The sequence below is a fragment of the Cavia porcellus genome, unplaced genomic scaffold (assembly GCF_034190915.1).
Source record: "Cavia porcellus strain 051 isolate PalLab524CR breed Dunkin Hartley unplaced genomic scaffold, mCavPor4.1 scaffold_12, whole genome shotgun sequence".
Classification (NCBI taxonomy): domain Eukaryota; kingdom Metazoa; phylum Chordata; class Mammalia; order Rodentia; family Caviidae; genus Cavia; species Cavia porcellus.
Window position 1 is genome coordinate 37,980,598 of NW_026947495.1, and position 27,806 is coordinate 38,008,403.

Sequence of the window (27,806 nt, forward strand, 5' to 3'; positions counted from 1 at the left end):
GCTCTTATATGTGGAATTGTTAATTTGGTCTGTTCATTGCTAGTATTTACAAATACAGTGTAACTTGCTTTTCATATATTGATCTTGTATTCTGCAAGTTTCTTGAAATCAGAAAAGCTCTAAATTTGGTGGTAGAGGGTAGTGGGGATTGAAATGGAGCATTTGATAAATTCTCACCTTAAGTTTTTTGGTTTATTTGTGTTTGTCTTTTTTTTTTTTTTTTTTTTTCCAGACAGAGTCTACCTAAATGACTAGGTTGCCCAGGCCAGGTTCAAATTTACAGTCCTCTTGCCTCAGCCTTTTTTTAAATAATGTGGATATTTATAACTATGTAGATTTTCTTCTCAGCGCTGCTTTTGCTGCACACCCAAAATGTTCATGTTGTATTTTCATTTTTGTTCAAAAGTATTTCTTTTTTTTTTTCTTTTTATCGGTACCGGGGATCAAACTCACGACCGCCTGCTTGCAAGGCAGGTATTATGCCGCTGAGCTAAATCCCCAGCCCCTTCAAAAGTATTTCTAATTTTTTTTGTGAGTTCTTGTTTTACTCTTTTATTTAGTAGTGAATTTAATTTCTACATTTTTTATAAATTTTCCAAATTTTCTTCATCTAGTAAATTCTAATTTTATTCTATTGTGGTCAGAGAACCAAACTCACTTTGACTTCAGTCTTTTAAGAAATTTCATAGAAGTTTTAATTGAAGTTGATCTCATTATAATAATTCTTGTGTTCAAAATCATGGGCTATCACTTCTGTTTACTTTTCTTGTTTTCTTTTTTTGTGATTCATTGATTACTGTTTAATGTCTCTCAAAGTTTTGAAAACTGTCCCTTCTATTCCTTTATTCTTAGTATGTTGAAATATATTTTCTACTTCTTCTGTATCATTATCTTTTTTGTATTTGTGTTTTATACATTATAGAGGTTTATATTCAGCATTCTTTCTAGTTCCAACAAGTTTTTGGTAGACTTTTGCAAATGTAATTTTTACTAAAGGAAATCTTTCTGTTCTTTTTCAAATCTTGAACTTTTTTCTTTTCACTTTGCATACTTGTTAGAATCTAATAGTGAGCATCTTTGTAAGGTTGTGATCTTAAGAAGAATGCTTTCTGTGTGATCCTTTAATGTAATGTTCTTTTTGTTAATGCTTTTTATTAATGTTTAAAGTTTTCTTGTATCGCTAGTATAAGAATTTATATCATTCATGAAAAAATTCTGAGTTATATTAAGTGTAGCTTTGTAATGACTATTATTTTTATTTGTTAATGCAATGAGTTATAGTTGTGTGACTTTCCAAATAGAATAAAATTAAGACTTTTTTTATACTTAAATTTAAAAGTGTTTAGTTTGCTTGTTTTGTCTATACAGAAAGTAAAATTCACCTTCTGTTGTCCTTTTTTGTAAAATAAGTTGATGAGTATATCCTTTTGGTTTTGTTCCCCAGAAGTGTGTGTGTAAGATAAGAATTATGTTTATTCAACACATAATAAAAATCACCTGAAACTCACCAGGGATTTGTGTAGAGTGGCTAAGTTTTTATTTAATAACTTTAGTTATTGGACTATGTAAAGTCTCAGAAATATATCTGTTATATTTCTCTAGGAATGTATCTGTTATATTTTCTCTAGGAATATATTGCTATATTTCCCTAGGAATTCAACTTTTTGTTCACAATTATTTCCATGAATGTTTCCAAATATTTTCTTTAGTGTGTACGTTGTATTTATATTTCATTTTTCATGTCTAGAATTTTTATTTGTACTTATTTTGTTCTTGAACTATATGCCTCTAACTTCTGTATCTTATTATTTTCTTTCTTCTAAGTTTTAGTTTGTTATTTTATGTCTTATTTCTTACATCTGCTTAGGTAATGCTTTCTCATTAATTTTCAGCTTCATCTTTCTGCCTTAAAATTTAAACATTTATGGGCATTAGATATCATGTAAGTTTTGAGTTTGCTGTATTCTATAAGCTGTGATATGTCAGGATTGTTAGTTCTTTCTTTAAAACATGTTCTGATTTTTTTATTGACTCTTAAGTTCTCTAGAACAGGATCCCCCCACTCCTGCCGCCGACAAGTGTGTAAAGATACCTTTCTTTGTTACCGATTTTAATGTGTGTTTTAAGGATAATAATCATAGAAAGTGGCCTGCTTAGAGGCTGGTCAGTAAATCAGTAGGAGTATTATAATTCTTTTAATCTCAACTGGGGATTTAGTTTAGTGGCATAAGTGCCTGCCTGGCAAGTGCAAGGTTGTGAGTTCAATCCCTGGTATAAGAAAATTCTTTTAATATCATACTGTAAAATTTGAATTAATTCTTCCACCTTTAAAATCAGCTTGCAAACACATACATTTGATAAACTATTTAATTTATATAAAGAACTACCTTGTATTATTAGTTATCAGATATATATGCTTGAGGATTTGTATTTTAATCAAATGCATTTGCGGTACTGTCGTCTTCTCTTGAATCTTCAATCCTAATAAATAGCATTTATAAGTAAATATCTAAAAAATCACATACAAAGTTAAATAATTTTACTGTCAGATTATAAAAACTATTAACTGAGTTATTGTTTCGTTCTGCAATCTAATTTTCTTGTTTAGGTTTGCTAACTTTAACCTTCATACTGAATGATTCCGTGTGGTATAGCATTTTTTCTTTTAAGGATTTTTCCCCTACTTCCTCCTTACTATATGTTTCTATTTGTGTAGTGTTCCTGGATACTCACAGAAACCTAAATTTAGGTAGTGGCCATATTTTTCAGACAGTGAAATCAGAACTAAAATATTAAATTTAATTGTTCACTATTTCTTCACCTAGTGACAGTAATCAGAATTCAAGACTATTGTACTCCCACACTGCCAACTGTGTGTTTGTTTGTATTAAATATTTTTATGTAGCTCTTTTGTAGTATTTGGGACAGCACGTAGAAGAAAGTTTATACTGTGAGTTACTTAACAAGTTCCAATATGATTATTTATTTTACTTTTCCAGATTGCTTTTATTGCATTGCAAACACTCTAAAGAAAATAAAAGGTTTTCTGAGGTCCTATTATGCCTGCTTCTCCCACTGTCATTTCACTTTAGTTTTGTTGCTTCCTTAAAAATAGTTGAGCAAAGAATTATTAAAAGGTATGATTTCATCTCCCTATATATTTTTGATTTATCTGTAAGTACTATAAAATTCAGAAATAGTAAGTGAAATTTTCCTCAAATTAATTTCATTATTTGTTTTTTCTGTCTGCTTTAAAAGATTTGCTCACAGAATGTCTAAATAATAAGTATGTTTGAATTATTAGTTCTAGACATTTCCAGGTTGCATTTTGTTGCATGTATTGAATATAGTGTTACAGAAGAACATAGTGGCCTTATATGTGCTTAGCTGTAACTTCTGTCAGTTATTTCAGTTTTAAATTAAATCATAAAAGTACAGTGGAAGCATTTTATGTCATTTGAGTGGATGCATGATTGAATAGATGAATGAGTAAATGAGTGACTAAATAAGTGGAAAATTTATATATAGTTATTTATAATATGTGGTTTTTCTACATGAACATCTATCTTAGATGTTGATACTAGAGCCAACAACAGAGGGAGGACTTCTGGAGATAGAATTTTGTCAAGAATGTTTTATAAATCATTCATTCATTGTAATAATATTTGCTTGCATAAAAAGTTATGATATTCCTATAGTTTACATATGTTCATCCTAGTGTCATTTAAAAATACTTATTTTGTCATTAGGTTTTTAAATATGAAAATATTTTCTCATGCATGAAAGCTGGTTCTGGCAATTGAAAAAGTACAGTTTAGTTCTTGGTTTCCATATGTACAATAAATATACACGCTTAACCACGGAGTATCTAGTAAACATTTTTTTTCCCTTTTAGTTCTTCATTATTCAATTTATATGTACTGAGGCAATTTAATCTTAATGCATTAGGTTAATGTTAAGTGAGTTATGTAAATATACTTGTATAATTAAAGTGTTATTTCATAGCCTGAATTTGAATATATTTAAAATTATTTTTCAATTGAGAAATAACAAAGGAATTTCTTTCAATTCTTTAAGGGATTTTTGTAGCACAGACCAGAAAGTATCTTGGTTCTTGGTTATAGTAACATGCTTCAGGGTCTTTGAAAGTCAGAGAAGTATGAAATTTACCTTTAAAATGTCACACTATAGATACATGCTTTTAAAATCTTTTAATTTTATAGTTGATTGAAAATCAAATTTTATCATCCATTTTGCAGATTCTTATTACACTAAGAAAGTTTCATTTTATTAGTGTGCATTCATAATATATACACTTGTAATCTTGATTATTTTAGGGCCCAACTGGGTTGATGATTTTAATGCCTTAATTTTAGATGATTTAGTTTCTCTGTTTAAGTATTCTAATAGAAATGATGATGATAATGTTATCTGCCCGCAATGTGTTTTTATATTTGTAGTTAGATGCTACTTTTAACATTTTTCTTTTTTTAATGACTGAATAGATTGAATACCAATTCTGCTTTTTCAGAATTTAACTTATTCTTTAAGTTTGGAACTTTTTTTCCTGAAATTTTACAATCTTTATTTATTTACTTTTCCTGTTTTAGTATAAATTTTATCTTTGCAAAACATCATTGAAAAGTGCATGGCATGCATGGATGGAAGTTGAAGATCCTTAGGATGTTTTCCTATTTAAATTACTATTATACAGTGGCTAGCATTCTTTTTCTAAAAAGGGTCAGGTTATAAATATTTAATGGTTAGCAACCAGACTCTACTTTTGTAGTGCAGAGGCAGCCATTGACATACATAAATGAATGGCTATTCATATGTTCCAATAAAACTATTTTTCACAAGGAGATTAAACAGCTGGTTTAATTTATTGCCTCTTGTGGTAATATGTATTTTGCATGTTGCTGTCTGTGTGAAAATGGGTTAGTTTTTTTAAGTGGTGATCTTGGTATGGGCTTTTTGAATGTGTGAATCCTCAAAAAATCTATAAAATATATCAATTAAAATTTGGTTGCTTTCTTTACCAATATCTCAGAACCTATCCAACATGCTCCTGAGCCATAGTATTGAGAATCTCATCCTTGAGTGAGATTTTTATGTTTTATACATATAGCATATTTGGATGCCTTTATTGACTGTATAAGTGTCCTAACACCAACAAGTAATAACCTTTTCCTACCGTCGCCAACCTCTTTGCTTAGACTAAAGATTTAGTTATCTGCCCAGTACTAGCAAACTTCTATTCAATGCGTCTGATGGAACTGCAACCCTTTTATGCTCAAGGCAAAGAATCATGATGTTCTGGTTCTTCCTTATACACCACAAATCACCATGAATCTTGTCACCACTATTTGTCTTCTGATGTCGCCTCTGCACAATGTTCCTTTCATATTCCTCCTATCAAATGAGATCATCAAGAAATTGGTGCTATCCTGGATTAAGTCTACATTCTTCTCCATGACTCCTTGAATACTCTTATTTTAGTTTTAGTTACCTTTCTCTGAAGAAAGCCAAATCTCCCAATGTCCCTCAGGCCCATTTATTTCTCTTAAGGCTCATCAAACCACACAGCTGAATTCATACTCCTTCTGTTATCCATTGACAACCAGATTAAAGCAGCAGTATCTCTGAGACAAACATCTAATAAATACATTACAAGCTTCATAGTGTGATTTATTTTTCCCTACCTTCTTTATTCTGTTTTCCTAGTCTCTTTCTATTTAATAATTAACAACATGGAAAACTTTACAATTTTGAGTGTTCTTTTTATATGTATTAATGTATTAGTGTATCTGAAAACATACCTGAGAGCTGAAATTACATATTTTACTCACTTCTTGTTACCTGAAATTATGATACCCATTTGTCTTCCTCTTTTGATTGTCAAAACCTGATAGATAGGTGAGAATTCAGTCTTCTGTTAAGCTATTCTTGAATATGAAATACATTTCACTTATCTTTGCTTTCCTCATTCTTAGTCTTAAGATTTTGCTTATATATCCTGTCAGATACCCTGTTCTTTGGTTCCTCATGGCATGTATCCAGTATTATATTCTGTGTCATCGTATTAGAATTTTGGGGAAAATCTAGGAGGAAAAAGTATTCTTAGTATCAACCATCAAATGTGAAACACAGCAGCTTTCAACAATAGTTGAACTGAGAATAGATTTAAGAGTAACTATATCTAGTCTGATTAATGCTAAAAAGTACTAGATGATCACGATAGATGTTGTGACCCTATTCATAATAACTGCAAAAATAAAAGCAAACCATTCATTTTCTGAATATTCAGAACATTTATGGACCACCTGCTCTGAACCATTTACTATGTTAGATAATAAAATGTCCATGAGCTTTGAATGTATCTACATCAAAGAAGTGTTTTGAACATTTAAGAACCAGTCAAAAATTAGTGACAAAAATGTCTGAGAAATTTCTATTATATGCTTTTTTTTACAGATTATTATTAGGCATAAAGTGAGATAAAAATCTTCAATATTTTATTTCATTTGGCAAGGCATAACATTTTAATATGTGATACTTCTAAGACCCAAGATGTCTCCATTATAGATTCATTTTAAGAGTTGTTTAGTAAGTAGATAGAAGCTTAGATTTCTGTCTGCTTGTCTACAAAATTAAAAAAGTGAATTTAGATTTTTTTTAAATCGGTTGTTGCGTGGAATTAAATAGAGTTAATGCTATTAGGGTTACAAGAAAGTTTTTTTTTAGTTCCTTTCTTTTATCTCTCATTGTTCCCTGCATCTAATTCTTTCTCTAGCTCAGTGCTCCATGCTGAATTTCAAAAATCTAATGAGAACTAAATTTCATCTGTGCTATTAGAAAATATGTTACCCTGCATAGGCAAAGGTATATACCTTTCTGCTTTTGGCATGAGAATTAAATATTCTGTTACTTTCTAGCTCTGTTTGCTTGGTAATCTGGTAAGGATAGTATGTTAGTAGTGTTTCTGGTCAAGGTTGCTTATTGTAGAAATGATCCCTAATCAGTAAAAACTTTATCTGGAAGTTTAAAGACCTATAAACTTCTCAGAAAGTCTTATCTTTGGGCTTCTGTTTATGTAATACACAGAATGGGTGTGTTCCTTGTCTGTGAAGTTCTTACAAGAGATACTAACTTAAGTGAGACATGAAGTTCCTAAATGGGCTCCCATATCTACTAATATGAGCCTGGTCTTGCATGTAAATCATGATCTGGGAGGCCAGTAAAGAAAGCTCCTCAATGGCTGGTAAGAAGAACGCAGATTGCTGTATTTCTTGTCCTGTAACATTCCAGGGTAGATTGACTCCCAAGATGGTCTATAATTTTCCTATGAATTTGTATATCCTGTTAAATCTACAGAGATTTCTTAGTAAGGCATTAGATATTTGACTATCCTTTGCTCCTGTATCTTATTAATAGAATATATTGAAAGAAGAGTAGCATTGATCTTGTATATGTTATTTCACAAGAATCTCTTTTTTTAATCATAGCACCCGTATTTTCTGAATGTTTGTGTTCTTTCCATACTGTAAGGCAAGGAATGCAGTATTTCCAAGAAAGAAGTTTTGTTATAGCATGTATTATGTGATACTGTAATATTTGTTAACTCATGTAATTTTTACCCTGACCATTGATAGGTTCCTCTTGTTGTTTTTGTTTTAGAGACCATCTTATTAACTAAAGAGATAACTGGTAATAATTGTAACTACTTAGCAGTTTGTGCAAATAGTACTTTTTTTTTTTTTTTTGGTCTTTTTCGTTTTTATCAGTACCAGGGATCGAACTCACGACTGCCTGCTTGCAAGGCAGGCGCTTCTGCCGCTGAGCTAAATCCCCAGCCCCAGTACTTCCTTTTTTACTGTAGTATTCTCTGAATCATGTTGCTAAGTTTTTCATTTAATTTTATGAGTTCTTTTAAGATGTGATTTTTTAAGATCATTTAAAGGGAGATCTTTAGTTCCTAGTCATAAGCTTTTTTTGGTTCTTTTTTTAGACTTTATTCAGACAGTTTCACTGTATATTTCAGACTAGCTTTGAACTCACCAGACTGGCCTACACCTAGTTAAGAGTGTAAGTTATATGCTGTATCCAGTTGATATTAGAAAATAACACAGAGTTTTAAGGAATTGAAAACCACATAGAATAAAATCAAAATTTTCAATGATTACATTTATTTGAATTTTATGTGTTAGTGAAACAATATTTTTTCTGTTTTGAAAAATTGTACTGCATGGATAAATGAGAGAAAACTTTCAAAATTCATATTTCCATTTTATAGAGATAGTCACTGTTAGCAGCATATCTGTTTCATTCCAAAAGTTTCGTTATTTTGTGTGCATATAAATAGATAAAGAAAGGCAACAGGAAGAAGTCAGAGATAAAAGATTGATGTATGTATTTCTATTGTTTTTTTAATAATATGATCAAATGTTCATACTGTTACGAACTTTTTCTTGGTTATTCATGAAGATATTTTCTGGTCAATACTTTATCAACCTAATTTTATTTATTTTGCTTTTTTTTTTTTTTTTTTTGGTCTTTTTCTTTTTTATTGGTACCAGGGTTCGAACTCATGACCGCCTGCTTGCAAGGCAGGTGCTTATACCGCTGAACTAAATCCCCAGCCCCTTATTATTTTTCTTTTTTTGAGATAGCGTCTTACCATATAGTTCAGGCTGACCTTGAATTCACTGTTTAGCTAGGCTGTCCTCAAACTCATACCAATCCTCCTATTTAACAACCTTACCCCTCAAAGTACAAATCTGTATCCGCATAGACAGAGGTCTTCAAGAGTTTCACATATATTTGCCTTTTCATTTTACTTAGTATTTTTATTTAATTAATGAACATTTTTGTGATTAGTGGTCTGTTTACAACATATAGGACAAGAACTAGTGTCCAATGTTTTTTCTTAGAAAAAAAAAAACTACAGTTGTTAAAACTTGAAACACTGAGAGCTCCTGTAAATATAAATTTAAAAATTCTCACACAAAAATGAGCCTTTTGTTTTTACTGTAATAAAGCCATGGCACTGTGATACAAAATTTTGTAGAATGCAAAGTATAACTGCTTGAACTCCATGTCTTTAGTTCGCATTTCTTTATCTTGTCCCTAACTGTATAATGGAGATGTTTTGTTTTTGCTTCAGTGCACTTTGTGGCTTTACTCTCATACTGTCTAGCACATTTTAGATTGTTATACCTAACGGATTTTTATTATAATATTGAGAAACATTTTTGTTAAAAGTTAAAATTACTAATAGTTGCCTAGTAGGATGTAATATTTTCTCATTTCTGATAAACTCCATCTGTCTTATCTCTCTATATATGTTCATATTCTATGTATGTATATATGCATACATTTGGATTTGTGCATGTAAATGTGTAATAATAGCAGGAAGCCACAATTCCTGAGTCCAGTATTATGCTGGCACTTTATATTCTTATCTAATTTCTTCTGATAATCCAGTGAAATAAGTACTGTTTTTATCCCTTCTTCCTTTTTGTGTTGAGAAAACTGACTTGCAGGAGAAAATAATGTCCAGTGTTTCACTATTATTGGACCTTGGAACTCAAATGTGGTAATCATTGCCTAGATTTTTAAATTTTTTCTGATGAGTTCTAGTACTAAGTTTGAAAGATCATTTGAAAAAAATTAAAAAGTAGGTGGAGAGTACATGTAAAAAAAGTCTTACATAAAAATTATCTTGGGCTAGGAGATAGCTTAGTGGCGTAAGTGCTTGCCTGGCAAGTACAAGGTCCTGAGTTTAATTTCCAGTACCTACATCTCTCAAAGCAAATAATAATAAAAGTCTAAAAAAGTAAAAATTTGATGAAGTAATAATAAAAATAGAATTATCATTTTTTTGAGAACATCACAGCTAACTGTATCTATACTATTTTTAGTTTTATATACCAATATATATTCACCTATAGAATTTAATTCGCTAATTTAAAGATATATATTGTATGCCTGCTCACACTGCTCTGTTGTATACCATTAGCAAGCACTGTTGTATACTATTGTATACTAATAGCAAGCACTTCTCATAATAGGTACAATGTCTTGAAAGCAACTGAAATTCAGGTAGCAAAAACATTGTATATATAATAGAATTATATAAATATATAGTTATCTGAAACTTGATACTGAAATCGTTTTGTTTAAAATAAGGTTACTAATTTATTATATAAAATGTCATCCTTTAGGCTAACAAATTTTAGGTTTAGTAGATTCTTTATCAAAAATCAACTATTTTTAAAATGTAAGGGCCATTATATAGATATAAATGCTTATAGGTAAAACTTCTATTTTAGAAATCATCAATATTATCTTTAAAAATCTAAAAACCATCTAAACATTATCTTAAAAATAGTATGTGTTATGCACCATAAAGAAAATTAAATTCTTTTATTTAGGCTTAGAATTATTTTGAGGACATAACCTTTATACCAATCAAAGGATTGGTAAGATGTTGAATAATTTTCAGTTTAATGAAAAACATCACTTTTGTTCTTTAGGGACATGCAAATTAGTTATTATATGAAAACTAAATAAAGTGGCATAAGTTGCTCCTAATAATATAATCATTACTTTGCATGACAGGCTCTTATATTTTGAATTTGTCAAACTTAACTAATTTCAAAATTTCATGTCCCTTAAAAGCAAGATCATTTGGATTGAACTAAAGGCATTTTTCTTAAATCGCGGTAAATATCTATGAATATTTCCTGTAAGTTTTCCAACGGCATATTGATTTCATTGACAAATAGAAATTTCTTGTTTATATTTTTTAAATGTTCTAGAATATACCTATGAAGTTCTAGAGTTCACCTTTGTAACAAAAAATGACTTGGGAAATGAAATGATACACAATAGGGGTAATTGCCCTATTTAACATTATTTGCCATCCCATTTCATAGGTGCTTCAAAAGAGTCAGCTAAAAGTCGTTGTGTGAAAATATTTGTCTCTTTGTACTTGATTTAATCTACATAGCTTGCACTTCTTGGAAGTGTTAGGTTTTCAGTGTAATGACTTTCTATTAGTGTTTTCAAAGAATACAGAACAGATCAACACTGCTGTGTAGTGATGGAGTCAGTATAGAAGAGAAAAAAGCTACCCGTATCTTAATTTAGATTTACCATTTTGTGGGAGTATAAGCAAGTCATAGTGCCTGTTAAATATTTTCTCTTGGTGGACAAATAAAACTCTAGCATTTAAGGAGTGAATATTAACAAAAAAATGGTGATTTTTGAGGTCAGTTTTATAATTGTTTTTGTAAATTAAAACTGTAGATATCATTTTCTTTGTACTCACATTTGAGACCATTGTCTCAAAGCAGACAACATATAAGCAAGGATTTATTTGAATATATATGTTACATTCTCATAACAGCATAATGTATCTATTAAAATGGCTTCCACAGATGTACAAGTAAAGATAATATTTATTAAACACACTTAATGTATTAGGTATCATTGGAATGTGACAGCATGATTGTTTTCATTGTATCCTCACAACTTCATGATTTAGAGACTATTCTTAGCCTAATAGTGAAGATGATTTGTGTGAGATACATAAAGTTAATATACTCAGGTTCACTCAGATACCAGGAAGGGAAGAAAAGGTAAATCAGGAACCGAGGCACCATCTGCTTGTAGATCTAATAGCATTAACTGATATGCTATGTAGGCTTATGTTGTTGGTATGAAAATGTGTATTATTTATGAGATAAGGTAAAAATGGCATATTATATCATGATTCTATTTGTTTAAAATTGTGCCTTGTGGTTATTTTTAGCTCAGAATATTAGATAATTTTTTTATTTTATGACTTTTTTACAGTATTTATGATTACTAATCAGAAAAATTAAATAAAAGTTTTATGTTTTAGAAAGATAAATAAATCACTGCCCAAACTTTCCTCCTCTTCGTTCTGCTTTACCCTTTTCCATCAATCTTGATACTTTAATGTCTACAAAACAATAACACTGCTTAGTCTGGTGACCTTTAGCAGTTCTCTCACTGTGAGAAGAACCTTGTACATTTGTGATTTGTGTGTATCTTTAAGTTCTTTGGATGCTTCCTCTTTTCCCTAGTAAACATCTGTAGTATTTATCTTGTTGTTCCCTGGACTTACAGTAAATATTGATGAAGAGGGATAAACAAACACTAATGCAAGCATTCTGATTAAATAATTGTATAGAAAAAATTATTTTCTTTTGGAAAGAACAGTGAATATAACTGGAAAATAGTAAACCTCAAAGGAAAGGAATTTATGCAAAAGAATATGATGATAAGAATTTGGAATTATCTGTGAATGGCTAGAGGAAAACCAGCCTACTTCCTTTCCCTGATTCTATTGTATAATTATATAAAGGTGTTGGGACAATCAAGTCTTCCTCTAGAGAAGGATACCAGAAAAAATATCCTTTCAGTTTCTACTAAAATAGAAAGGTCTCTAGAAGAACCATTTTCTGAAGATAATAAGGCATATGGAATTATCTATTGTTATTTAATAGTTACAGAATGTAGTTGAAATGTGGTTGAAAATCTTTATGATGAAGGTTATTGGAAATATGAATCAAGAAAGAAGCAGCTCATAGAAGGATAAAACTACTAAGGGAGACTATAGATGACTATAGATGTGGATTTTGGATGTCAGGGTGTGGCCAAAGATAAAGGACTGTAGTGAATACTGTACCGAATTAATCTGGACATTAAAGGTTCACTTTGTTTATTTGCTCCTCTCCCTTTTTCTTTCTTTTCCCCCCTTTTCCCTCTTTTCCTCCTTCTTCCTCCTCTTGTTCCTCCTCCTCCTTCTCATCTTCTTCCTATTCTTTTTTTCATTTTTCATAATCAGTAGACATAATCAGTAGAGTGGAGATCTAGAACCCTTTCTACTATACCTTCTTTTCTTGGCTCTATCATGTAGACTGTCTTACCTAAAGTACCAGACTGGCCTAAGAGAAGTGGAAATAACTTTCCTGAAAGTGTTTAGCATCAAACTATTGGAACTTTTCCATGTATATACAAATACACAAATGTGTGTGTGTGTGTGTGTGTGTGTGTGTGTGTGTGTATAAATGACTAAATTTAAAAAGAACTGCAATGCCATTGTCACACTTTAAAAAGAGATATTCCTTAGTTATGTCAATTTTCAAATTATAAGATTTTTAGTGGTTTTAAAAGTTTGTATCAGGCTGTAAGTCAGACCATTTAGTATAACTGAAATCTTATCCAAACTTTTATGCAATTAATTCATAATTCTATTAATGATCAAGATAGTTATTTTGTAAGAAATGATGATGAGCCACTTACTCAGTTGTAAACTATTGCTTGAATCTGCAATATCGACAGTATCCCCTAAAGGCCCCTGTATTAAAAGCGGAGTCCTAAGAGGCTTAGAGTTCTATAAGGGTGGAGGGGTAGAGAACTGTAGGGATAATAGAAGAGGTGGAGACTTAACAGGAAGTTTTAAGTCAGTTGGGCCATGCCTTTAAAGGGATTATGGGACTCTTCTATCTCTGTCTCTGTCTCTCTCTCTCTGTCTCTGTATCTCTCTCTCTCTCTCTCTCTCTCTCTCTCTCCTGTCTCTCTAGATTCCTAGTCATAAGGTAAATGGTTTTGCCATGTACCACTTCCGTAATTTGCTTCTTCCTCCAAGGTTCAGAATCAAGAAGCCCAGCCTGTTATAGTCTGAAACTTTCAAAACTCTAAGCCACAGTGTACTTTTCCTGTTTATAAGTTAATTTTCTCAAGTATTTGATTATAGTAACAAAACTAACCCAATATCTGTGTAGTTGTTTTCTTGTTATATCCTATAAGTGTGGTCTTAGAAAGTAAACATTATCCTTATTGTCCTATTTTGGTTGAGAAAATATGTCATAAAAATTACATTGGGTTACCCTTGATCACCAGTGGGAACCAATTTGAAAATCTAGGGCATTTATTTATTTATTTAGCAGAGTTATAAACCTGTGTTTCTTTTTTGTACTACGGCTAGGTGTGAATATTAAAATAGGTTGCATGTAGCCTGAAAATACAATAATAAGTGGTGGTATATCAGTTGGAGTAAGCTTCTGTTATGAGGTGGTGAGAAATAACCACAAAACCTCAGTGGTTTTAAAGCAACAAGGTCTATTTCTTGTTCTCTTTTTATGTCCATCATGGTCAGCAGGTTCTCTATTATAGTCTCTTAGGGACCTTAGAGAGCAGCCACCATTTCAATCAGTGCTGATCAGTGTGCCAAAGTTGCGGGGGAGGGAAAAAGAAAAACATCCTTGGAACATCTCACATTTGCACCTAAAAGAGGCAGCCCAGAAATAACACATCCAATAACAATAAAAAGTAGGTTGGAAGTTTAGTTTTGTAAGTATTTAAAAGAAAACGACCAACTAATAATTTTGTTAGTGCATCTAACAGATCTTACACAGGTTCCAATTCCATAGTAAGGATTAGCAAGCTATCATTCAGTAGACCATTTCTGGCCTGCAGATATTTGTGTATATCCTCATTTACACTTTTAAAGGACTGAGAAAAACAAAAATGTACAACTGAAACTACAGGTAGTCTACACAATATAAAAAGTATATTAGGCAGGCTGGGGATTTATCTCAGCGGCATAAGTGTCTGCCTGGCAAGCGCAAGGTTATGAGTTTGATCCCTGGTACCAAAAAAAAAAAAAAAAAAAAAAAAGAAAGAAAGAAAGAGCACTAAGCTTTTACAGAAAAAAAAAATTTGCCAAAATCTGTTTTATATTATCTTTAAGCTAATTTCTAGCTAGCCACTGTAGCAGAGAAACGCCACAAAAGTTTCTTAATCTTTTAATAGTGTGTCTTGATGTATCTCAGTAATGTGCCTTTTGTTTAGTGTGATGCTAAGGAAATATAAATCTTTTCGTATGTTGTTAGCCTAAATTGTATTATTGACATGAACTTCATAATCATGGGTGCCTATTTACTGTTTAATTTAATACATGAGATTCTTAAGATGTCTATATGCATATATTAAGATTAAATAATTTGTTTGTATTTAAGTAGGATTTAAAGGAACAGTAAAGATACCTGTTTTCTCAAGAGAAGTAAGACCAAAAATGGTCTTTACAAATCAATATCAGTGAGCAGAAGTACATATAAGAATAGATTTTATTTTCTATACTATTAACTAGACTACTCATTTGAGGTTTACAGTTTTAAATTTAGTAAAAGGCTGTGATTCAGACAGTGTAGAGAGTTTTGGCATATATGAGGCACTTGTTGAGGTACAAGGAAAGGTCAAGAATCACTTGGATATTCAATTCAAAATAAGGAGGATATTCTGATTCAAATTAAGAGATTATATAAAGTGAACCTGGCTTGATCTAAAGCAATTTTAGAGAAAAGGCCTGCAAAATAGGAAACCTTTATAACATGAGAGAAAAGAAACAGGAAAGAAAAATTATCCCAGACAAATACTTTTTTGTATTAACCATTGAAACAGTTCAGTTATATACCAATTTTGGGGTGTTCACATTAGATTGTACAACTCTTCCAGATTCCACACCAGTTTCAGAAACTATTGGGTGTTTTAGCTTGTGGAATATAGATTGTCAGTATGAAAGACACTGAAAATTCTGTAGAATTCTAATCTTGGTTAAAGTCATCTTCTGTTGAGTAGCTTATATGAACTAGATTTTATGAATTTGGGGAAATTCTCCTAGATGTATTGATTCAGAGCCTGAGTTATGCTCAACTCTTTTACATTCGTTAGAGTAGCTTAACTTTAGCCAAAGGTAACTTTATTAATTACTTCCAAAGTTCTTCCTGGTATTTAAACTGATTATAGCTGATTTTATAGTTTCTAGTAATGCTAACCAGATTTTGAATTTATCTACTGGATATCTTTCATAACCAGTGAATGCTCACTTAGTTTTGTGTCAAGTTAACTTAGTATTTTACCAGTTTTCTGTTTCTAGAGTAGCAGACTGTTCTAGATACAACAAATTAATTGTAATCAGTGTTTACCATGTATTATATATAATACAGTTTTAATGGCTATTAATTGATACTATTATATATATATATATATATATATATATATAATTTGTTTGCTTGCTTTTTTTTTTTTTTAATTTTTGAAATTAGGGTCCAGTTTTGCAATACAGACTAGCCTTAAACCTTCAGTGTAGTCCAGGCTGGCCTCAAACTCATAGTAGTCTTCCTGACTTAGCTTTGTGAGTGCTGGGATTGCAGGCATGCAACACCACTACACCCAGCTCTATATGTAATATTAAGATAATCATTTAAAAATTTCCTTGTCATTTTATTATTAATTTTCAGAAAGCTAATTCCTCTACAGGATAGCCAGTACAAGTGTACCATTTTATAACAAGGTCATATACTTACACAGATACATACATATGTAGGTTTAGGCTTAAAATAGACTTTTTACTCCCAGTTTAATGTTTTAGATGGTATAGGGAACAGACAAATATATATTTTGCTGTTTTCCTAATTTGCAAATCCCCTAAATTTAAAAGTAAACTAAATTATGAATAATCCTTAAAATAAAACTTAATTACAAAGAATTAAAAATCACTACATATATGATGTAACAAGTGTCACTGTACAACTATTTAAACACTTGAAATATTAGAGGAAATGCATGGAAATAGTGTTTGTGTTAAGGTATTAAGATCAGAGCCCTTGTTTTTCTGGATTCAAATTTTTCTGTAATATAGTTGTTATCTTTATAATGAAAAGGATAAATATGCTTTTACAAAATGCAATCTAGAAAGCAAAGATTAAAGATAGAAAAGTATTTATTTCTAATTTTGGAAAATATTTCAAAGGCAATTATTTAATATAAGGACAATTTGTGTACCTAAACGAGCATATTTTCTTTACTGTACATTCAGGATGAAAGGCAGCTCAAACCATAGTGCCAGGGTATAGTCAATTTACAGAATTAGTATAAAATAGTTTTACTTCAAAAGAAGTTAAATAAACACTAAATTCTTTATTCTCCTTTAAAACTCCTCAACCCTTCAATACATACCTTAAATGAAGTGCATTTGTACGGATTGAGTTCTAGTCTTTTTTTTGTTTGTTTGTTTGTTTTTTTGGTACGAGAATTGACCTCATGTCTTTGAGCTTTCTGCTTATGCCATTGAGTTACATTGCTGACTCTTATCTGATTTTTAAATTATTGTTTCTCTAGCATTTAGAATAGTTACTAAAACAAAGTGGCAGTAGTATTTGTTGAATTAGTGAATAAATAACATGAGAGAGGTAGGTAATTAGTTGCTAATGGTATATGTACAGGTATTGCCAATATAAATTACTTATGTTCCTTCTCTTCTGGTTTAGAATCAGAGAAATATAAAATCTGTCACAATTTTTAAGATGTTTTGAATTATCTGATACAGTATGTAGTAATTTGGAACCAAGTACAATTGATGAGGAATTACTGCCATATTACTTATAGCAAAACACCCCAAATCTAATGAGAAATGAGAGTATAGTATGTAGGACTGCTTCCCATAACTCCTGGTCTGTTTTCTACAAATGAACCTTGTATCGCAGCACAGCCCAAGGTGTCACTGACTCAAAAGGTTTCTAGATATTCTATGCATGCTTAAATTATCTGATTGCATTTCTGTGGCCCTCGCTCCATAATTATGGCTTTAACCCTTCTATTTATTGTACATAGCACCTGCTGTGCTGTGGCTCGTTCTTTTGTAGGAAAATTTCATGGATCTTAGAACCCAAATGTACAAGTACAAAATAACAATAACTTCCCTCCTTAAAAGCACATTAACCAGGGGCTGGGGATTTAGCTCAGCGGCATAAGCGCCTGCCTTGCAAGCAGGCAGTCGTGAGTTCAATCCCTGGTACCAATAAAAACGAAAAAGACAAAAAAAAAAAGAAAAAGAAAAAGCACATTAACCTGATATACAATCTTCTGCACAGCCATAAGATTTACTTTCATTCCTTTTACTCATTTTACTGTGATTCTGTATAAGTCATTCTTAAGGCTGAATTGTTCTGCTTTCATTTATTCTGCAGCCTCATTCATTTTGCTAAGTGTGTCTTTCTGTATTTTTCTCTTTGCAGAATTGTTTAACACTTTATATGGAGACATTTCTTGAAGATCTTTTAGAATGTGAGATGGTAAAATTTCTATATTCTAGTCTTAGACCACTTTGGTTCAAACAACTCCCTGCGGAACTACTAATGCTTATAAAGAAAGATCTCTGTCTTAGCTCTGATTGTTTTCTTTCAATTCTTGGCATTTGTTAAAGAAGGCATCTTTGGTGCCTTCCTTTTTTTGGAGCACATTTCCATCACCTTGCCAAGCTTCCATGAAGCCTCTTCATTTCTTTTGGCTCTGGCAAGTTCTCTGAATTCCCCAGGAATATGCTGGGAGTACTGGTATCTCATTATGAATTTTTCTTTATTTCAGGTAGTCAAATATTTCCCATTATTTATTTTTCACTCTATATTTTCTCCAGTTGGTATTATTCATTTACTTATCTATTTATTCACTCAAATAGTATTTATTGAATTTCCAATATGTACCTGTACTGTGCTATTAGAACATGTACTAAAAGAAACAATGTGATCTGGTCCTTATAGTTTGCTATCTATTTGAAGCAGAAAATATTAACCTTATATCTACAATTTAATTATCTACAATTTTGTTACTTAATGTACAGGTGATTTCACGGAAACGTCTTTATTACAGAATGTACATGTATTTTTCAACCTTAAAACCAGTAAAATAATCATCTTACCTTTTGCTGGTGGCTTTGGCATAATTTTAAGACCATTTGGTGTGTTTTTGGTAAAATCAGTATGTTATCCTCTACACAAATTTATTCATAATTATAGCTGACATTGTTAGATAAAACACTTCTTGCCCTTTATAAATGTGATTGTTTATAGTCCTTGTAACAAACTTGTGATGTGGTCAAAGTGCAAATAAGTTGTCATTTGTCCAAAGTTGCTTATGTACTGACTGACATTTAAATCCAAGTCTTTTAAGTCTCATAACCTGAGCTCTGTTATGGTTTATAGCACTAGTAAAATTAATCAGAGGTTGAATGTCTGAAACTTGTGTTACCCATTTGCTCTTACTAATCATCCAGCACTTTCTGCTCTATAAAATATTAAGAAAAATAGCAGTTTCTAAAATCAAAGAATGCATATAACCACATTCATAAAGATACTTTTTAGTTGCTTATGAAAGTAACTTTTTTTTTTTCTGGTCTTTTTCCTTTTTATCAGTACCGGGAATCCAACTCACAACTGCCTGCTTGCAAGGCAGGCGCTTATGCCGCTGAACTAAATCCCCAGCCCCTGAATTTAGCTCAGCGGCATAAGCGTCTGCCTTGGAAGCGCGCAGTCCTGAGTTCAATCCCTGGTACCGATTAACAAAAAAAAAGAAAGTAACTTTTGATATGCTGGGGAAGTGTTTGTATCAAATGAAAAACATTTTTGTGAAAGTACTGATTATATTTTAGTATTTCTGACTTAATGGTTGCTGCTTAGTTGGGAGATAGAAAGCATAGTTTCTTTGTTCAAAAAAGATGTAGTCAAGAAGTGGAATGAAAAGACATATGTGTTCCCCCCACAAAGTACATTATATGGTACATTGGTTCTAGAAGGATCAAGAAATAGTACCAGAAACGAAACAATAAATTGTTTAGCTAGAAAGGGTAGAAAGCTAATTAACACCAATAAGTGCTAACTTGCCCTAGGAGTACCAAGTAAACAAGTGGTGGGGCATTTTTGCATTAAAATGTGTTGAGTATCAAATATCAGTTTCAAAGCAGTTAACTATGAAGTTATGACTCTGTGTGTATACATATATATATATGTATTTTTTAACTTTGTAAATTTTTAAATATGTTTCTCCCAAAAATAACAAATAGAAAACATCCCAATCAAGGTCCTATATTTCACCCTGCCCTTATGCATAATAGTTCCCTTTTGATCCAATTGTTAACATAGTTTATTTTTAAAAGTTTTATATCTTTCTTATTTTTAGGAGTATTAGGAGACTTTCTCCTTTTATATAAAGATTACATTTAAAGCCTAAAAATTTGGCATAGAAATTCTTTATAAAACACCTCTTTGCTTGAGCTGTTTGCAATTTAACACTCAGTTTCATATTACAGAAAACAGATTTATGTAATTCTTAAAACTCAAAGTCAGATACTAAGCTCTTGTGTCAGTATTTGTATTGGGTGGGTCACTTAACTTTTTTTGTGTGTCTCCTGTAAAGATGCCACCAACACCTTGAGGCATCTCAAACTAGATTTATCTTTACAGTGGGATTACAAAATTCTGCCTAAGTGGAACTTAAAATATTCTACCAGTAAGGATATATTAAAAATTGTATTGTGGTACTCATCAAAGAAATAAAACAATTATGACAGGTATGTTTATCCTAATTTATTGCCTCTGAACAGTTTTCTTATAGTATTTATTGATTTCTAACTCATTATTTCCAAGTAGATTTTTTAGCACTGTTACATTGATCTTGAGCCCATTAAGATATTTGTCTCGGTAACAAAAAATATCTTAAATGTATTATACTTTTCCTAGTGTTAAATCATTTTCAATATATGAATATAACATATTTTAAGCATTATTCCAATGTAGTTATTTTTGTTTTTCCTTCTCCTTTTCTTTTTTTTAACTTGTCTTGATGTTGAAAAATATATTACTGTGAAATCTTTGAGGAAAAAGCCATTTCATAAATACAGGATATCTCCTTAGTATTTATATAATATTTTGTCATTGTCTTTTAGCAATGGATGATTTTTTTTAGAAGATTTTTCCATATATTTTAAGCAGTCTGCTCTCCCAACATATATTTGGCTATTAATATTTTCGTATTAACATCCTTTTTTTCTTGTTTCTTAAACAATAAAAATGGAATCTAATTTGAAATCCAAATTCTATGAAATGTGAAGTGAGTTAATTCCAACAAATAAGTGAGAACCTGGCACCAAAAACGTCAGTGGGAAGGAAGAAGTAAATTGACTCAGAGATAGGATCTTCCAAATACAGGAGGTCAAGACTCTTGGAATGAGGGCTGGAGCTCAGTAACACTGTCCAGCTGCAGGACATTTTGCTTGATTATGAGGGAACAAGGAATGATGGGTTTTGTTGGGACCAGTATAAAGCAGGGATCCCCCCCCATCACTATTATTGTTATTACTGCTAATTATTGGTGAATGTGGTAAAGAGATTAATCTCAGTCTCTAATTTTCAACCCTGCTTTTAAAAACAGTAGGTCTAAGAGAAGCTTAGTTTTTTTCTCTCTTTCTCAACAGTATTAGGAATCCTTAGGCACCAGAGCAATTACTGATTTCCAGGACTTTAAAAGAGTTTGTCTCTAACCAGTTAGGAAGCCAAGAAATTTCTTTTTAAAGGTAACATGAATCATCCATGAAAGGATTTTTAGATAATAAGATAAAATTTATGAATGTTGACATAAATATCCATTTTTCCTAATCTAACATTTTAATTGTGTAATGTTGAGAATGGAACAAGTCCATATTTTCATTAAGAAAAATTAAATAAGTACATATTTAGTTCACACAGCAAAATCTGGCTTTGAAATAAATTAAATATCTATGATGTCAAATTCAGAGCTAAATTTTTGTTAGGCTGATTTTAAACTTGACATTTTTAAATATATGATTGTTATTATATTTCAATGCAGAACTATTATATTTCAATACAGAACTATTACTTATTTTTCTTTACTGCTACCCAAGTCATATTATGGTTGTTAAATCTCATACAGTATGTGTACTATATTGCTTTTCTAAAGTACAGAGAGAGTTTCTGAAAACTCCATTGCCTCAGAGGTTTCTGGTGAGAGACACTGTAGATCATTAGTAATGTAATTATACAAAGATGTTTTTAAGGAAAACTTTTTGTTTCATTTGAAGTTCTGGAAATCTAACCTTGCACCTTTTGGAGGTTAGGCAAGCACTGTACCATTGAGCTCTCACAAACCTCTGAAAACACTTTTGATTGATATTCATCTTCCTTCGTTCACTTGTACATAAGCATACCCCTACTGCAGGCTTCACAAGACTTCTGATACTCTTTTTCTTAATGTAATGAGAGTAGGAGTTCCAGTAGGCTCATAATACAGCTAAACTCATATAACAGGGTTTGGGGTAAAGATGGGGTTTGGTACCTTCTAACTTCCTTATTATTTTAATTGTTTTCTTCTAGGAACTACTTTCCCTAAATCCCTTCCTGCTTATACTACCTGTAGTTTGGTACCCACTTGGAAATAAATGCGACTATGTTCCTGTTTCTTTACTATCTTACCATTAACTTTTAATCACGCCATCAGTGTCTCTCTTTTGCAAGGAAGGCTAATGACTGCTAATAATGAAGAAAAAGTAGAATCAGACGTACATGATAATGCCAGAAGTACATGACAATGCCATAAGAATCTGAGGCAGAAAAGAAAATATTGGAATAACACTGCCAAAAAATTAGAAAAACTAGTTTCATCTTTATCATGACTTTGCTTTTTTTTTTTTTTTTTTTTTTTTTGTGCCGGAGGTTGAACTCACAACCTCATGTTTGCCAAGCAGGCACTTAGGCCACTGAGCTAAACCCCTGGCCCTATTTTTCATTTTCTTGTAGATTATTAGTTATGTATGACAATTAGTTTCTTATACAGTTTTCCCAGTGAGCTCTTTTTTTCCTATAAATCATCTCTCAGTCTGTTTCTTATGTGCATAGCATAATATATAGATAGATAGAGTTCTTTTAAGCATCCTAGAAATTATCCATGGAAACAGTTGTCTCTAGAAAATAATCACATAAGAAGGGTATATACTTGTTTCACTGCTGCTTAAACATGTTGGGGGTACTTACTAGTTCTTTGATGTTTTGCAAAACACTTTGGGAATACTTTTATGAGTGTATATTGTTATTTTCAATGTTCTTTGTATTATAAATCATTTGGAAGGACTTAAGTGTGATTTTTTTAAAAACTATTTTCTGAGTAGTGTCTGGTGAGTTGGGTTTTTAATATTTTGTTTCTTCATTAGCTTTTGATCAAAAATGAATAAAAATTAGAAAGCTGTGGACTAGCTGGGCACATTGGAACACTGGATTTTGCCTGAGAGGCTGAGTCAAGAGAATCACAATTTCAAGGCCAGTCTGGACAAGTTAGTAAGACCTTGTCTCAAAATAAATAATGAAAAGGGCTTGGGAAGTAGCTCAATTATAAAGCACTATCCTAGCATATGTAAAGGCCTGGCTTATAAACAGTTCCAATAAATTTTTGTTTATTGATTTAAAATATAAACTGAGTGTAATGGGGATGCACACCTGTAGTCCCAATACTTGGGAGGCTAACGCAGGAGGATCGCCAAGAGTTCAAAGCCAACCTAGGGCTACTTAGTGAGGTAAGGGGCCAACCTTAATTACATAGTAAGATCCTGTCTGAATTTATATATCTCCATGTTTCATGGCCATTTTTAGGTATAAGTGTATTAACCATTGAGAAATTGACTTGATTTAAGCTGATTGAAAAGTTGAAGTTATGGCAGTTTAGTGTAGGAAACAGTTTTCTTGAAAACCTGGAATATTTCTAGAAAGTAAGGAATTTTTTGTTTGGTTGTTTGTTTTTATTTGGGTACTAATAACCAAACTCAGAACCTCATGTTTGCAGGCAGGCACAGTGCCACTGAGCTAAATCCCCAGCTCCTGTTTAGTTTTCTTGAAAACCTAGAAAGCTTGGTGGTTGAATGATAAATGTATCTGGAAAAGCAGAGGAGACTGATCTAGAATGACATTGCTAGGAGTAGTATACCCACTCACAAAATAACAAGTTTCTAGGTAGCGTATATTCATTGTCTTAATCTTCACAACACTTTTTGAAGACATTTACTGTGTCCATTCATCTGTTCAAGAGACTGAGCTTCAAAAAGCTGAAATGATAGACTATTAGTCACTTGACTGAAAAGCACGGTGTCTGACTTCTTTTTAACCTACTCTGCATTTTTTAGAATATGTCTCTTGCTACTGATACCATTGTTTGATCAGTTGAAAGTATGTTATTTTATTTGTATGCAGAGAAATTATTTTTATAGGTAGAATACCAACTGATTAATTTTAATATTACTTGTATTTTACTGGTGGGGTATTTTAAAGTAAGCATAATAAAGCACTTTTGTTGAATAAAACTCACCAAACTATATATCCTGGCCCCCAAAAATGATTGATTTGGCCACCCTGAATAATAATCCAAATTAACACATCGATTTTTGACATACTAAGCTTCTTCTTGCTTTAGGATATTTATACAAGTTATTGCCTTTACCTGGAATATTTTTCAATTCAGTCTTTGAGTAGATTGTTATTCAGATCTTGGCTTAAATGTCAATTCCTCAGAAACCTCTTCACAAACTACTATATTTCAGAGAAATAATTTCCATTGATATCCTTAAAATAGTATTAACTACATTTAATGATATGACTACATAGAGTAGTTTTTTTTTAAAGAAAACAAGTCCAGGATTCCACTGATGTTTTGAAATGGTGATGCTTTTCCTATGAAGCTTGTACTAAGCTTTATCTTTTCTAAACTGGATGAGAATATTGTGAAAAATAACATTAATTTTCTATAGGTCTAATGAGAGTGAAAAAAAAGTGGATAAAAAGCATCAGAAGTAACTGGTATAGAATCTGCTGTTCACACAGTAAGATGAGTGACGTCACTGAGATTCCATACTATGTTAATCTTGATGTGTCAAAAAATGGCTAGCAGATTAGTCAGGCACACTCCCAAGTACTATGAATGGTGACCTCGGGTACTACATACGGTTCCTCCCTCCTTTTTCTCTGGCACTCTTGGCTTGTTCTGCTTCCCAGTTGCCACAAACTCGGCAGCTTTCTCTACTTTAGCCTGCTGGCCATGTACTGAATCTCCTAAAACCATTAGCTAAATCAAACCTTTTCTCCTTTAATGTGTGGTGTGTCAAATGTTGTCTCAGTGATGGAAAAGGTGATTAATACTGGTTCTATGTTCTGAAAAAGTATTCTGATTCCCATGTTTTATATTCTAAAGCCAAACCTTTTGCTCTACTCAATGCTGCCTCATAAGTCTAGTGTTTAAAAATAATAAATGAATAAAATTGTGCTGATCATTCTTTGCTCCTGAAACATAATCAAAAAGTTAACATTATTCCTAGCATATACATAATTATTTCAAAATGTTGGATTGTAACTAAGAAATTTAGATTCAATAAACCCTATTTTAACAGGAAGAAAAATGTCTGCCATAGGAATATTTGTCTTCAAATTCCTGAAAGAACACATGAATATTAAAAAGTAATATTTTGGGCTGGTCATGGTGGTTCACACCTGTAATCCCAGTACATGGAAGCCTGAGGCAGGGGGATCACCATGAGTTCAGGGTCAGCCTGAGCTACATAAGTGAGTTCAGAGCCAGTCTTCATTATATAGTAAAAAATCTCTCTCAAAAATAAATAAATAAATAAATAAATAAAATAAATGAAAATCTTTTTAAGAATTATTCAAAAGTGAACAGTTTTTTCTATATTAAAAAATACTTTCAACCAATCATATGGTAGATGCTTAAAATTTCAGCTACTTGGTTGGCTAAGGCAGGAGAATTTCAAGTTTAAGGTTCTGATGACAATGTACTGAACTCCTCTAAAAAATAAAAAGGGGATGTAGCTCAAAATTCCCTGGGTTCAATCCTTTGTATACCAGAAAAAGCAAAGGGTCAAAAAAACTACTTCCTTGTGTTATCATTACATTAGATTTTGAAAGATCTACAAATCACTATAATTGCTATATAAATTATTTATAGCCAATTACTTCATATTTTGTGTTATTTGTTGTAGTCATCTTTATATACAATATTCTTTAAGTAAAAAATACATCAGTTCACTTAGTGTTAAAATGATATAAAACCATAAGGTGTATTTTGAAGAATTCATTTTCAGATCCTTAAAATTTATTCCTCTCCTAAAAGTGAGGAAAATTTAATGATTAGATTCCACATTTATGAAGAGTTTTTGAGTATATAAAGTATTATAAATATAAATTACATCCAAATGATACATATCTCTGTGCAATACCCATTCTTTAATTAGTTCCATTACTATAAGATGAATTGTTTTTAAAGACTCTTCCAAGTGCAATGGACTTGGAAAAAATGCTCTGAATGAAGAGGCAATTTCATATGTGAATTGTTTAAAATGTTAAATATTAATTGGGATTTCTGAGCTATAAAGCCACTTTATACTATTTTGTATGTGAAAAAGAGGAACTTGAGGTTCTTTTTTTTGTTTTAAAAGATGATTATAGAAAAGCTAATTGAAATACTGATGAGTTAAAAGACTAATATTATCAAGTTTTAATTACCCACAGAGAAGTCAGTTAACCTTGTATAATCAGTTGAATATTTAAAAATTTTCCATTTTCCTTCTTCAATGTGCTTTTGAATATTTAAAAGCAAATTACATATGAGTAAAGAAGCAAAAAAAAACAGGCAGAGAGCGTAGATATTTAATCTGGTAATTTGTTAGGAATTCTGGAAAAAATTGGGAGTATAAATTGATAAAATGACAAAGCTGTAGAATCATGCAAGATTTATCTTCCTTCTCTTAGCAGTAGTTCTGAATGAGGAACGGTTATTGAATAGAGCACATTTAGTCATGTTTGTGAATGTTTTTGACTGTATAGATCAAGGGGATGGCAGTGGTCATAGTATTTCTACTGACATTTAGCAGGTAGAGATCAGAAATAGTACTAAATAACCTTATGATATACAGGACAATCCCCAGTAAAAAAGAATTGTCCTGGCCGAAATGTCAGTTATATGAGGTTAAAACAACCTGGCTTAGAAATTGATATGCTCAAAATAATAGAAATATAGAAAAATATACTTAAGACCACACAACTCCTGGCCAGTTTGAATCTAGAGCTCCTGACACCATGCCATTGTGCTTTCCTTGGTTCTTGTTCTTAGAATCAAATACCTGTCTTCTAAGTATTTGAGAGGGAGAAAAGAAGGGAAGGAGGAGGAGTGAAAGTGATGGAATGAATCATCAGTTAATACCTATTGTAATTCTCTTTAATTATACAACAGGGTTTATATTTTGTTTGCTCAGATGTCTTAGTAATACAATAACTAGCTTCCTTTAAAATAAGCCATATATTTTACCAGTATTTATTCTGTTCAAGACATGCTGAGGCATACCATAGTGGGATGAGAATGTTCAAGCTTTTAAGAAGACTATAGTAAAAAATGAAACCTTTAATATATGGAAGCTCAAATATAAATTAATAAGGATAGAAATGATATTGCATTTAACATTTATGACAGGAAGCTATCTAAATATCCAGTATTTGATTCATGACAGTAATTGCATGTAAGGGGAATATTATATACTTAATATAAATGATTTTTGGTGAATGTGAAATAAACATATATCTATGTGAAAAGAATATACAAATAAAATAGAAAATGTGTAACTGTTTTAACAAAAAGGAAAAGACAAAAATACTAGCAAATAAATTATACTGAATGTAGTATTAGTTCATAATGGCAATTCAGTTGTATTAATGTGGATTATATTGATCCATAGCTCAGGTAGCACCTAGGTTTTCAGTGCCTTCTATGTTTCAAGCATTGTTAGATTCTAGAAATAAGGCAGTGAATAAGAGAGGGCTAAAACTTTTCCATAAGGTACTTACAGTTTTATCAAGACAGATAGGTAAGTACCAACA

General features: G+C 31.4%; 1 protein-coding gene across 5 annotated transcripts in view; it reads left to right on the forward strand.

Annotated features, from left to right (window-relative positions):
* Mbd5 (methyl-CpG binding domain protein 5) overlaps window positions 1-27,806 on the forward strand; it is a 407,001-nt gene that overhangs the window by 31,374 nt on the left and 347,821 nt on the right. The window contains exon 1 of one of the 5 annotated variants that reach the window (XM_063259602.1): window positions 18,144-18,167. The exons of the other annotated variants lie outside the window; for them this stretch is intronic. The gene's annotated coding sequence lies outside the window, so the exon portion shown is untranslated. Of the gene's footprint in view, window positions 1-18,143; window positions 18,168-27,806 lie in introns of those variants that run through there. 5 annotated transcript variants of the gene reach the window in all.